Source organism: Lolium perenne, chromosome 7 (genome assembly GCF_019359855.2).
Source record: "Lolium perenne isolate Kyuss_39 chromosome 7, Kyuss_2.0, whole genome shotgun sequence".
Classification (NCBI taxonomy): Eukaryota; Viridiplantae; Streptophyta; class Magnoliopsida; order Poales; family Poaceae; genus Lolium; species Lolium perenne.
The window spans coordinates 209080809-209094413 of NC_067250.2; positions in this window are offsets into that span (position 1 = coordinate 209080809).

A 13605-nucleotide genomic window follows, 5' to 3' on the forward strand; every position below is an offset into this window, starting at 1 on the left:
TTACTATATTGTATTACAATATTTTATTGAACGGATGTACAACTTATTGAACTGGATTTATCAGCTAGGGAATACTTTCAACGTTGTATATTAGAGAAGACACGTTTAACTGTATCCACTCTAATATGTCTCTTTTGTAATTCTCAAATGAAACCATGCACCCGAAGGCTACTACAAATCATACATATTACTCGACCACTGCCAAAGACCTAGCTTACATTCTTCCTCCTCCCTAGTATAAAACTATTAATTTTCTGGTTATTTCTCCTCTAAGTTCTTGATGAATGTTATGCATCGTTCTCATCGTTGTTGGGAAGACAACATCATCGCTAGGTCCAAGGGACTAAATGAAAAGTGATAGTTTAATTAGGTTTGCTTTTACAATGTCTACATAACCATATAATATCCTGTCATATAATATGAATATATTGCATTTACCAATTGTGCTTAAATATATTTACTCTTGATCTTTTTCTTGTTATTAATACAATCTTCGTTTTCACATATATAGCACCGATGTCTGTGGTTTTTACCAAACTATCAGCTGGAGACTATCGATCGTGTTATTGTTCGAGATGACATGCATAATTTATACTGAAATCAAAATTTTCACTAAAAAAATCCGACACATCAGTCGATGAGCGCCACACCGGCCGCTATCGCAATCGATCGATCAAGATATAGCCTCTGCATAACATGATGCACACAGCCGTACTCACACATAGTATCAAACCATTACATGAAAAACTGAAAACACCGAAAACAAAGAGAGCGCCTAGAGCGCAGAAGGCTCTATCCGTAGATTACGCCGTCATCCGTGTTGGGAAAAAATATCCTTCGCCAAATCCTCCAATCGTGTAGATACCTCCATAAAGAGGTCGCGGTTCTCTATACGTTGAAGCAAAGACCATGAACGGAGCAAAGCGGTGGACCGGTAGATAACCTGCAAACATGAAGAGTTAATATCATGGAAAATCTAGTCATTTCTACATAGCCATAGCGACCAAATAATGGCGATCGCCCCCACCCGAATAAAAGTTTTGAACCTACGCTCCACCCCCATTGAGCCAGATACCAAAAAGATGTGCCACGCTCCGAGGTGGGTATAAGGTAGAACCTATTTGGGTTATTGACCATATAGATCTCCCGAATTGACACTCGAAGAAAAGGTGGTTGATAGTCTCATCATGAAGACAAAAAACACATTTTTTACTACCTTGCCGGTTACGCTTAACAAGATTGTCCTTAGTAAGAATTACCCCCCTATGAAGATACCAAGCAAAGACCTTCGTCTTCAATGGAATCTTCATAGACCAAATTTTTGTATTCTTAAAAACTGGCGTATCGGATTGGAGGAATGCATTATACATAGATCAACAGAGAATTTACCGCTCTCATTTAGATTCCATCGAACCACATCAGACCCGTGCAACAATTGGACCCTCTCGAGTCGTTGAAGCAAGGTATTCCAGGCCACAAGCCTGGACCTATGAGGTCACGTCTGAAAGCCATTTCCAATGGTGAATTTTGCATCACCGTTGCCAGGGTATCAGATTTGTGGCGTACAATACTATATAAAGCTGGATATTGTTCCCGAAGAGTGGTGTTTCCTAACCACTTGTCTTCCCAGAACCTCATCTGAGATCCATCCTTAATTGAGAAAGATGTATATGGGAAGAAGAAATTCTTAGTCGCCATAAGACCAGCCCAAAAGTGTGAGTCTCCAGGTTTCCATATCACCTGGGACAAAGCCTTTGAGCCTACATACTTTCTTTTGAGAATTGTTTGCCATATACCTTCTTCTGAAAGAAGCTTGAATAACCATTTTCCAAGTAGGGCTCGATTCTTGATCTCGAGATCATGAATTCCAAGTCCTCCCTGGTCTCTTGGTCGGCAAACCACATTCCATTTAGCCAGTCGGTATTTCTTTTTCTCACTATCTCCTTGCCAAAAGAATCTAGATCGGAAATAATCCAACCGTCGCAATACTCCTTTAGGCAACTGGAAGAAGGAAATCATATACAGTACCATATTACTTAGTACCGAGTTAATGAGAACCAACCGCCCACCTAGAGATAGTAACTTTCCTTTCCAACTTGATAAACGCTTCTGAAGTCTTTCCTCGACATGTTTCCATTCAGCTAAAGTGAGCCGCCGATAATGAATCGGAATGCCCAGGTAGCTGATAGGAAACTGACCAATCTCACAGCCAAAAAGTTCAGCATATAAAGAGGCCTCATCGTGGGCTTCGCCGAAACAAAACAATTCACTTTTATGGAAGTTTATTTTTAGACCTGATAGCTTCTCAAAAGCTGATAGGATCCACTTAAGATTCTTTGCCTTTTCAAGATCATATTCCATAAATAGAAATGTGTCATCGGCGTATTGAAGGATCGAAAGACCACCATCAACAAGATGTGGTACTACCCCTTCAATATGACCATCCGCTTTTGCACGCTCAATAATAATAGCAAGCATATCCGCCACTATGTTAAACAACATGGGCGATAATGGATCTCCTTGCCGTAATCCCTTTTTCGTTTGAAAGTATTTGCCCACATCATCATTAACTTTGATGGCAACACTTCCTTCGAAAATGAAATTATGAATTAAAGCGCGCCACTCATCAGAAAAACCTTTCATCCTGAGTGTCTGTTGCAGGAAAGACCATTTGACTTTATCATAAGCCTTTTATTATCGGTGGATCAGCTAGCTATACACCTCTCAGGATTATGTATAGGGATGGATTTACCGTGCGAGCACCCTGGTCATGTGTTCGGGCTCGGTGGCGCTGCTTTCATGAACTCTCGTGAGCTCCCTTGGCGAAGTACATAGCTGGAACGACAAGATTGAGCTGAAAATGTCGTTTTAGGAATGAATCAGCTGAAAAGTACCATGTGTCACCAACTTGAGCCTTTTCGATGTTCCCTAGCAGTGCAACCTGGCCGATTGTATTTCATAGCCCATACTTGGGCACTTCTCACGTTTGGGTAGATGGACATAAGCGGGTAGATGGACATAAGCAGAAATCCGTTAGCTTGGTCTGCTCCTCTCTTCCTCTTGCTCGCTATAGCCGAGACAGATGAATATGTGATTCTTGTAGTACTTCGTAGATCAAGTGTGCCTAGTCTCTCAAACTTTTTTAGGTCCGTCAATAGATCATAAATATTTCACGGGTAGTCTTATAAATGAAATGCACTCAAGCATGAGTGTCAACAGATCAATAAAGTAATTAATTGAGGTATCTATGGACTATAGATTGCTAAACGACTGGGACCATCGGACGGCCTGTAGTTTCAGCAGTGCTAAATTGCTCGCCTTTGATCGATCCGTACAACATATTAGCAGTGCAGACAATTAGGCTAGTTCATTTTTTTCATCGCATAGAAAATTAGTGTGTTCTTTCCTGGTACGTCTTTTCTATAACATGGGGTGTAGATGACACGAGTTAATTTTTTCTGTTGAGCAAAGTTTAACATGTTAGTGCTCTGTAGAAATATTGTTGATATAACGTGTTGGGCTGTGTACATAAATTTTATTTTTCTATCTTCAATTAAATCTCAGCTAGCTGTGTACCCATATGGATTATGTGCCATAAGTTTAGTTACGTACACGTATATTGTTGTACGTAACACTTATGATCTTTTTTAATCTAAGTTGTTGAGGCTAATATCATTATTTTATTTTTTAGCATATGTAGATTAACCCGGTGCCTCAAAAAACACTCTTATATTGCTTTAAATATATAACAGATAGATAAAAATAATAGATTTTTTTTTCATAATAGGCATGAGTCAGACATCAAATAACTCCGACTCACTACAAAAGAATCGACATAAAAATGTAGTGTGGTAATCGTTATTTGTAAAAACACAAACAAATACATATTGTATCTCGTATTTTTATACATCACGGAAATATATATGTTTTACATTGTTTCTATTTGTTATGTTCTTCTCGACTTCTGAATTAATACAAAATTTTTGTGACAAAAAAATCATCGAAGGTTGCGAAGATACATGGTGGTCGTAGACCCTAGAGAGTTAAATAGGAAATAACACTTCTCATATTATTATTGCATAGATTAAAGAAATTTATATTTTATAGGCTAGCAAGTAATTTCCATAAATGTGTTGACATTTATCGGCAGGTCCCAATTAAATTCAAACTCAATACCGATCAACTTTATTGCTGCCTTGCATAGACGTGTCTAGCATGGATTCTATTATTGCCCAATTTAAAAGTGAGTATCTCAAATCTTAAATAACGGGTCCTAATTTAATATGCCTTATTTGATCCCATCAAAGTCCTAAGTCCTAGATACGTATGCGTTTTTTTTTTGGGCCTCAGGTGTGGTCGCATTTAGGTACATTGAAATACAAGTACCTACCTGTCTTGCCTATGCAGTAATGTTTGAGTTTTTTTCTTCCTCTAAAACGAAACGTGCGATGCATGTAAAAATAAATCTACGTAGCCTTTGGCATATTAAATTGAACCCGTTAGCGTGTCATAGATTTACTTTTGTGCACATATATTATTGTACGTAACACTTCTTATCTTTTAATCTCAAGCGTTAAGATTAACATCATTGGTTTATATTATTTTAGCATATGTGGATTAACCTGGTGCCTCGAAGAACCCCCTTATTTTGCTTTTAGTATATAATAGATATTGTACATTTTGGCCGATGTGATATTATTTACAATTCAAAGATACACAAGTGTGACGAATTTGGACTCATTTGGACAAAGTTTGTAAGCATAGTGGGTATTTGGGAGGTGTGTTGAGTAGAAAGCCCTGCATCTTCATAACTAGTAGCTCATGGACTAGGAAGTGGATTTGGAAAAAACTTCATATCTCTATATTTCCTTTTCTGTTATTATTTCTCTAGGTTGTAGGTAACATAACAAGACTCAATGGGAAGGTTCCACCATTTTTTGAATTATTTTAAATTATTTTGAATTAAACTAAACCCAAAACTATATTTTTTGAGGTTAGTCACTTAGAAAATGATAAATGTGGCTTAACACATACATTATTCGAGGTGCATGACCAATACAAAGGGATCCCCAATACAAAATTGTTCATACAAATTCAAATTAATTGTTCAAAATAAAATCTTTCTCTTGCTCCTGGTGTGACTCGTTAGGGCCACCACCTTACTTCGGGTAACTGATACGTCCAAAACGTATCTACTTTCCCGAACACTTTTGCTATTGTTTTGCCTCTAATTTGTGTATTTTGGATACAACTAACACGGACTAACGCTGTTTTCAGCAGAACTGTTCTGGTGTCTCGTTTTTGTGCAGAAATCCAACTTTCGGGAAAATCCTCGGAATTTATGCAGAAGGCCCTATTTTCCCAGAATACTGACGGAGCCAGAAGGACAAGTAAGGTGGAGGCCCGAGGGCCCCACACCATAAGGCGGCGCGGCCTAGGGGGGGCCCGCACGGCCCTATGGTGTGGCCCCCTCGGCCGACCTCCGACGCCCTCCTTCGGACTATAAATTGCCTTCGACCTAAAAACGCACAGAAAAGAGTCGAAGTGGCCAGAAAGCCTCCAGAACGCCGCCACATCGCGAAACTCCGTCGCGGGAGCCAGAAGTCTCCGTTCTGGCACTCCGCCGGGACGGGGAATTGGAGGAGATCATCGCCATCATCACCGCCAACGCCTCTACATCAACCAGCCATGTTTCCCCCATCCATGTGTGAGTAATTCCCCCGCTGTAGGCCGAAGGGGATGGTAGGGATTGGATGAGATTGGTCATGTAATAGCATAAGATTGTTAGGGCATAGTGCCTAGTGTCCGTAATTGGTACTTTGATGATATTGTTGCAACTTGTTATGCTTAATGCTTGTCACTAGGGCCCGAGTGCCATGATCTTAGATCTGAACATGTTATTGTTTCATCATGATATTCATTGTTTTATGATCTTACCTGCAAGTTGTATACACATGTCGCTGTCCGGAACCAATGGCCCCGAAGTGACAGAAATCGGGACAACCGGAGGGGATGGTAGTGATGTGAGGATCACATGTGTTCACGGAGTGTTAATGCTTTGCTCCGGTACTCTATTAAAAGGAGTACCTTAATATCCAGTAGTTTCCCTTGAGGCCTGGCTGCCACCGGCTGGTAGGACAAAAGATGTTGTGCAAGTTTCTCATTGCGAGCACGTACGACTATAATTGGAACACATGCCTATTGATTGCTTTGTACTTGGACACCGTATTATTATTATCTGTAAATGCCCTGTTATGATTGTTACATGAGTTTCTCTCATCCATGCAACGCCCGTCATCCGTCCCCGTGCCTACAGTATTTTAATCCTGCTGTTTACTATAATCACTACTGCTGTCTCTGTTACTCTGCTGCTGTTATTTCACTACTGCTATAAAACTGTTACTACTGATACACTCTTGCGAGCAAGTCTGTTTCCAGGTGCAGCTGAATTGACAACTCCGCTGTTAAGGCTTCCAAGTGTTCTTTGTCTCCCCTTGTGTCGAATCAATAAATTGGGTTATACTACCCGCGAAGACTGCTGCGATCCCCTATACTTGTGGGTCATCAAGACTGTTTTCTGGCACCGTTGCCGGGGAGCATTGCTTTATTTGGAAGTTCACTTGGATTGATATTGTTCGCTGCAAATTCTCCATCATGGGTAAACCTCGCGATACTAAGGTCGCCATATTACCATCCACTACAAGAAAAGGTACAACTATGAGTACCTCTGCTGCTCTTGATTCACCATCTGTGATTGATAAACTTGTTTCACCGCCACATGCTTCACATGCGGGTACTTCTGCTGAATCTGAAAACTCTCATAATATTGATAATATTTCTGCTGTGCTTGATGATAGTGGTTCATTGGGATCTTTTCTAGATGCTACAATTGCTAGGTCTAGACAAATTGAAAATACTAAAACTCCTAATGCTACTACACCTGTTAATTCACCTGAACTTGATTATTCTAGTGATGATCCTGATGAAGATTATGTGGAGCTTAATGATGATTTTATTGAAAAATGCAATGCTACTACTGATGCAAGAAAAATTAAAAAGTTGCTTGCAGAACATGCTGTTAGATATAAACTGTCTCCTGATCCTAAATTTGCCACATCTCCTATAAACATTAAGGATAAAGATTATGATTTTTCTCTTGATCTATCTCATATAGCTATTGTTGAGAAAACACCCTTTTGTGGTACTGAAAAAGAAAGTGTTGTTGAACACATGATTGAGTTATCTACTCTAAGTAGCTTGTTTTCTGATGATGTCAAGATGCGTACTTACTTTGTTGCTAAAATCTTTCCATTCTCATTAAAGGATGACGCTAAAACTTGGTATAATAGTTTGCCACCTAATTCTATTAAAAGTCCAAAAGAATTGCTTGATGTTTTCTTCCGTAAATACTTTCCTGCTAGTGCTCAACATATTGCTTTGCAGAGAATTTATAATTTTAACCAGGAAGATGGAGAGAAATTGCCTGAGGCTTGGGCGAGATTTTGCTCTCTTATTAGAGCTCGGCCTGATCATGATTTGGAAAAGCATGATTTACTTGATATATTTTATAGTGGACTAACCATTGAGTCTAGGGCATACCTGGATAGTTGTGCTGGTTGTGTTTTCAGGAAAAGAACTCCAGACGACGCTGAAGAATTATTGGCTAAAATAGGCCGGAATCATGATGATTGGACTACGCCTGAACCAACTCCAACGCCAATATTGAAGAAGAGGGGTATGATTAAATTAAATGATGAAGATATGAGGGAAGCCAAGAAATCTCTCAAGGAGAAAGGTATTAAATCTGAAGATGTGAAGAATCTTCCTCCCATAGAAGATATATGTGAGATAATTCCCCCTTCATCCATGATTGAGGTAAACTCCCTTCAACGCTTTACTAGGGAAGATATTCCGTATTCGAAACCTCCTGCACAATGCTTAGATGAGTTTGATAATTACATTGTTAAGCAAGAAAATTTTAATATGAGAGTAGAGAATCATTTAATGGAAAATTCTCGAGCTATTAGTGAATTGCATGATATTGTAGAGAGAACCTCCAATGATGTTAAGATGCTTGTTAAACATTTTCATATGGTTCAAACTCAAATTGATCAACTCACTAACGTGCAAAATGACTTGTTGGGGAATAATTCTAAAGAGAAACATGCTTATGAAGTAACAACTAGAGGTGGTGTCTCTACCCAGGATCCTCTATATCCTGAAGGGCATCCCAAAAGAATTGAACAAGATTCTCAACGCATTGAACCTAGTGGTCCTTCTAAGAAGAAAAAGAAGAAGAAACATAAAAATGTTGTAGAATCCTCTGAACCTGCTAATGATCCTAATAGTATTTCTATTTCTGATGCTGAAACTGAAAGTGGTAATGAACATGATAAAGATAATGATAAGAATGATGCTTCTGATAAAGAAGATGTTGAAGAAGAACCTGAAAAGCATGCTAAAAATAAAAAGTACACTAAAGAAGATTTTATTGCTAAGAAACATGGTAATGAAAGAGAACCTTGGGTTCAAAAGCAAATGCCTTTTCCTGCTAAGAAACTAAAATCAAAGGAAGAAGAACACTATAATAAATTTTGCGATTGGATGAAACCTTTATTCTTGCAAATCCCTTTGGTGATGCTATTAAATTGCCTCCTTATTCAAAGTATATGAAAGATATTGTTACTAACAAAAGGAAAATCCCCAATGAGGAAATTTCCACTATGCTTGCTAATTACTCTTTCAATGGCAAAGTTCCAAAGAAGTTGGGCGATCCAGGTATACCTACTATTCCTTGTTCTATTAAGAATAATTATGTTAAAACTGCTCTATGTGACTTGGGAGCCGGTGTTAGTGTTATGCCTTTTTCTCTTTATAAGAGACTTTACTTAGATAAGTTGATACCTACTGATATATCTTTGCAAATGGCTGATAAATCTACTGTTATTCCTGTTGGTATATGTGAGGATGTTCCTGTTCAAGTTACTAATAACTGCTTGATATTAACTGATTTTGTTGTGTTGGAAATGCCTGAAGATGATAATATGTCTATTATTCTTGGGAGACCTTTTCTTAACACCGCAGGGGCTGTTATTGATTACAATAAAGGAAAGGTTACTTTCAATGTTGATGATAGGGAGCATACCGTTTATTTTCCCAAGAGGATTGAGAAAGCGTGTGGAGTTAATACTATTTCTAATGTGAGAACTATCAAAGTGGGAACTATTGATTGTCCTATATATGAGCCTAAAGAAGAATATCAAACTCTCGTGATTGGATCCATATCAATACAATTCAAGGTAACATGATTGATTTGAGGTTTATTTCTTCTTATGCTATGTAAAATTTATTTGGTGGCAAGACTTGATCAACCTTGTTAACAAATACTTTTTATATGCATAGAGGAGGTAAACAACATCTCTTTCTTCCTCCACTTGCTCTAGTTGCTGTAGCACTTTTAATTTGCAAAGTTCCTTAGTTAATTGGAGATTTCAAAAATTTTCCTGGCCAGTAATAATAAACTAAATACCCAGAAATGTGCATTTTTTAAAGTTTTCAAAAATTCACAAAAATTATACCGTTGGTCCTATTTTTCGAAGAGGCACCTGGGAGCACCAGAGGATGACCTGTGGGGCACCCCAGGGTGCCACACCACAGGCCGGCGCGGCCAAGGAGGGGGGCGTGCCACCCTGTGGTGTGGGCCCCTCCTTGCCCCACTATCTCATCTCTTTCTCCTAGCATCTTCTCTCTCCCGAAAAAAATCGAACCAGCTTCCTCTCACTCATGTTTTTGCTCAAGAACTCTAGATTTCTCGATCTCTTTGCTCAGCCCAGATTTCTGTCTGAGATTTGGCACATTTTCTCTTCGGTATGTGACTCCTCCGATTATCCAAGTAGAATTTTGTTTGGTTGAGTATATCTTGAATATTTTGCTGCTGTAGGTAACATGTTTAGTGAGCTTGCATGCTTGTTCTAAGTTGTATAAACTAGTTTTGATGCATGATTAGTACTCTAGCAAGTTCCTATAGTAGTTCCCCTTGATTATATGTCACCAAATCAAATTTTATATCACTTGTTGAAAATTTCAGAGAAGAGATGAAGAAGTTCAACTTTGGAGAGTTGTTCAAGAAAGGAACAACCAGCACCGGGAGGCCTTCTAGGGCCGCCACCCGGCTTAGGCGATCGTACAATGAGGATATCATCGCGCCTAGCTTCGCGCCCGAAGAGGACAACGGGGCTCCTAATGCTTCATCTTTTCCATGCTATGATTTTCTGAGAAATGCAGGGATATTGGATGATTTCTTCACCCTTGTCAATAGGGCAGGCTTAACCACCTACGTGGAAGACGAAAGGGAGCAATACTATATGCTTACCAAAATTTTCGTCGAGAGCTTCAGGTTCAACAACACGCAATACGAGCCGACAGTTGCATTCAAGATCTATGGTAATCCTGTTACTATGGAATTGGAAGATTTTTGTCGTGCATTGGATATTGCCCCTGTAGGTACAGCAAGTAGGATTGATGACAACCCCCGGGACTTGTTGGAGCTCTATCGAGGGATCACCGATGATGATTGTCGCACCATTCAGCGTGGCAAGATAAGGAACATTCAACTCCCCGCCATTAAGTATTTTGCATATTACATTGCTACTAGCATTCTTGGTAGGGAGAACACTAGCAATATTTCTAGTTACCATCTTGCTTTCTTGAATATTGCACTTACTGGTCGGACATCTTATCACCCTGGTTCTCTTATTGCTCGCCGCCTGTCTAATAGGGGGCCTATTTTTGGAGGAACTATTGCATTGCACGTTTTAACATATTTAAGACTTCCTCTTGATCCTAATGATGTGCCATTGACCCCTAGGAGACTCGATATTGCTGCTATGAAGAGTCATCATTTTGTTACCGCTGATTCTACTTTAGATAATATGGTCTATAGAATGTTGTTTGCTGACGGGGATGAGAAGGAAATCCCTCTTCCCCAACCAGGTTTGTTCAGTATTGACAGGCAATCATGGTCGTGCACTAAGGAAGAGGTGGATGAACATATGAAGATACAAGATTTCCACCAGAAGCATGACTCCGAGGACGCCGAGGCCTCCCACGACTACACCGTCACGTATCCGGGTGCTTCTTCTAGCACATGCCCGGAATATGATCCATCTTCGTCGTACTACGGAGATACTACCTCATGGTCTCGATGGGATTGAACTCCACTTAGGCCAAAAGCCTAAGCTTGGGGGGAGGTATACCGGCATCACTCATTCTTTGCATATTATGGTTGCTGGATACTTGCACATACTTGCTTAGTCTCTTTGAGTGGTTTTCTAATGAGAGGGAGATGATATTTGGGGAAGTGCTGCCTGAAAACAGATTCTGGACTGTTACTAGAAAAATTCGTGCGCACAGCCAGAACGTTAGTTTGAGCTGCCAATTTTTGTGCAGGTTTCCCAGGTTGTTATCTAACTTTCATTAGTTGAACACTTTTCGAGCTGAGCAACGTAAGATTTTTGTAAAAATCGATTTCTGTACTGCTGTCAGGTTTTGGCAGATTTCTGCCATCTCGCTTTTCTGTGTTTCTTCTAGTTTGCTATTTCGTGTTTTTGCTTTGTTTCTTTCCTAAAACATAAAAAGACCAAAAATATTTCTGTTGTTTCTCTTCATCATTTGTTTGCTTTGGTTTCTTGCATTTGTTTCGCTTTATTTGCTATTGCTAGTTTGCTATAAGAAAACCCAAAAAGATTTTGCTTTGTTTGCTTGTTTCCTTTTGTTCTTGTTTGCAATTCGAAAACACCAAAAATATTTGCTGTTCTTCTTTGGTTTGTAAAGTTCATCTTGAGTTCAATGGTCTTCGGTGGCTGGAGCGTGGTTTTCATTTCATATTATCCAAGCTATACAAGTGAAAAGGCAATAATGACGATCTACGACAATCTGATTGTGGTGAGAGGCTGGTATGAACTCTGTTTGTTTTCATTTTTGTACATATACTCATCCATGTGAGCATGCTTAGTTGGTTCATGTGAGGTATATGTTATTTGAGAAAGTCTAGTAGTTCATGATCTCTCATGTTTAACTCCAATTTATTAATATGAGTAGCATGTCATGGATGTTTGCTTGCATTGTTTTATTCATAAGTAGGTATGGCATTGTGGTATCCTCCTCTGAATAATTCATTTATATCGACTTGGCACATGCTCACGCATGCATATAACTGAACAAAAAGTCAATTAAGCCTCGATGATCTATATTGCTTCAGAGTTCTTGTATCACTTTTATGCCTCCGTTAATTTATTTTGCCGCAAGCATGATTATGACAGTTACTGCTCTCTTGATTTGTCGCTCCCTAGTCTATTGCTAGCCTTCACTTGTACTGAGCGGGAATGCTGCTCGTGCTTCCAAATACCTGAAAACCAAGTTGTTCCAAAGTGTCCACCATAAATACCTATGCATGGCATTTCAAACCATTCCAAGTAAATTCTCATGCGCTACCTTTAAAACCTTCAAAATGCTTCTCAATTTGTGTTTATGTTTCATAGCTCATGAGGAAGTATGTGGTGTTTAGCTTTCAACCTTGTCATTTACTTTTGACGGACTCTCATATGGACTAGTGGCACATCCGCTTATCCAATAATTTTGCAAAAAGAGCTGGCAATGGGATTCCCAGTCCCGAATTAATTAACTTAAATAGACACTCCTCCATGGTTTGTGATGGATGGACGGCACCCGAAGGATTCGGTTAGCCATGGCTTGTGTAAGCAAAGGTTGGGGGGAGTGTCATCATCATAATAAAACTAAAATAAAAAGGCACTCCTTCATGGTATGTGATTGTTGGCAGGCACCCGAGGATTCGGTTAGCCATGGTTTGTGAAAGAAAGGTTGGAAGGAGTGCCACATAAATATGCAAATAATTCATGGGAGCCGCTCTTGGAAGTCCGGTTGGCGAGGTAGTTAGTGTACCCATTACCATTCGTTGACAATGACAAACACCTCTCAAAATGATTTTACTCCTGATTTCAAAAATGAAAAGCTCTAGCGCATGTTAATCCCTGCTTCCCTCTGCGAAGGGTCAATCTTTTACTTTTATGTTGTGTCTCCGTTATTTCTTTGAGCACTATCTTGAGAGCACGACTGTCATTCTTAGTATAATATGCTTGTCTCAAAATATGATTGATTGTGGTATAACTTTGATGCTTTTATCTTTGACAATCACTACTTCTAGTCTTTCTATGAACTCCAGAGGTGCCCGGGCATTTATGTTTTGCCAATCAAATACAGGCAAGCGAGATACCACTTTATCATACTCTCTTATGAACATTGCAATCTTGCTTATATACATGATTCATGATGCTTATTATTAATTGTTGGTACCTCTCCATGATTGACATAGCTGTTAGATGATCTTATTTGCATGTATCTCATTATGAACTGCTTAAGTATTAGCCATAGCATGAGAATATATACATCATATGAGCAAATGTGTTCGTGAAAGTTCTTTTATCGCTCAGTTGTTAACTGAATTGCTTGAGGACAAGCAATAAGCTAAGCTTGGGGGGAGTTGATACGTCCAAAACGTATCTACTTTCCCGAACACTTTTGCTATTG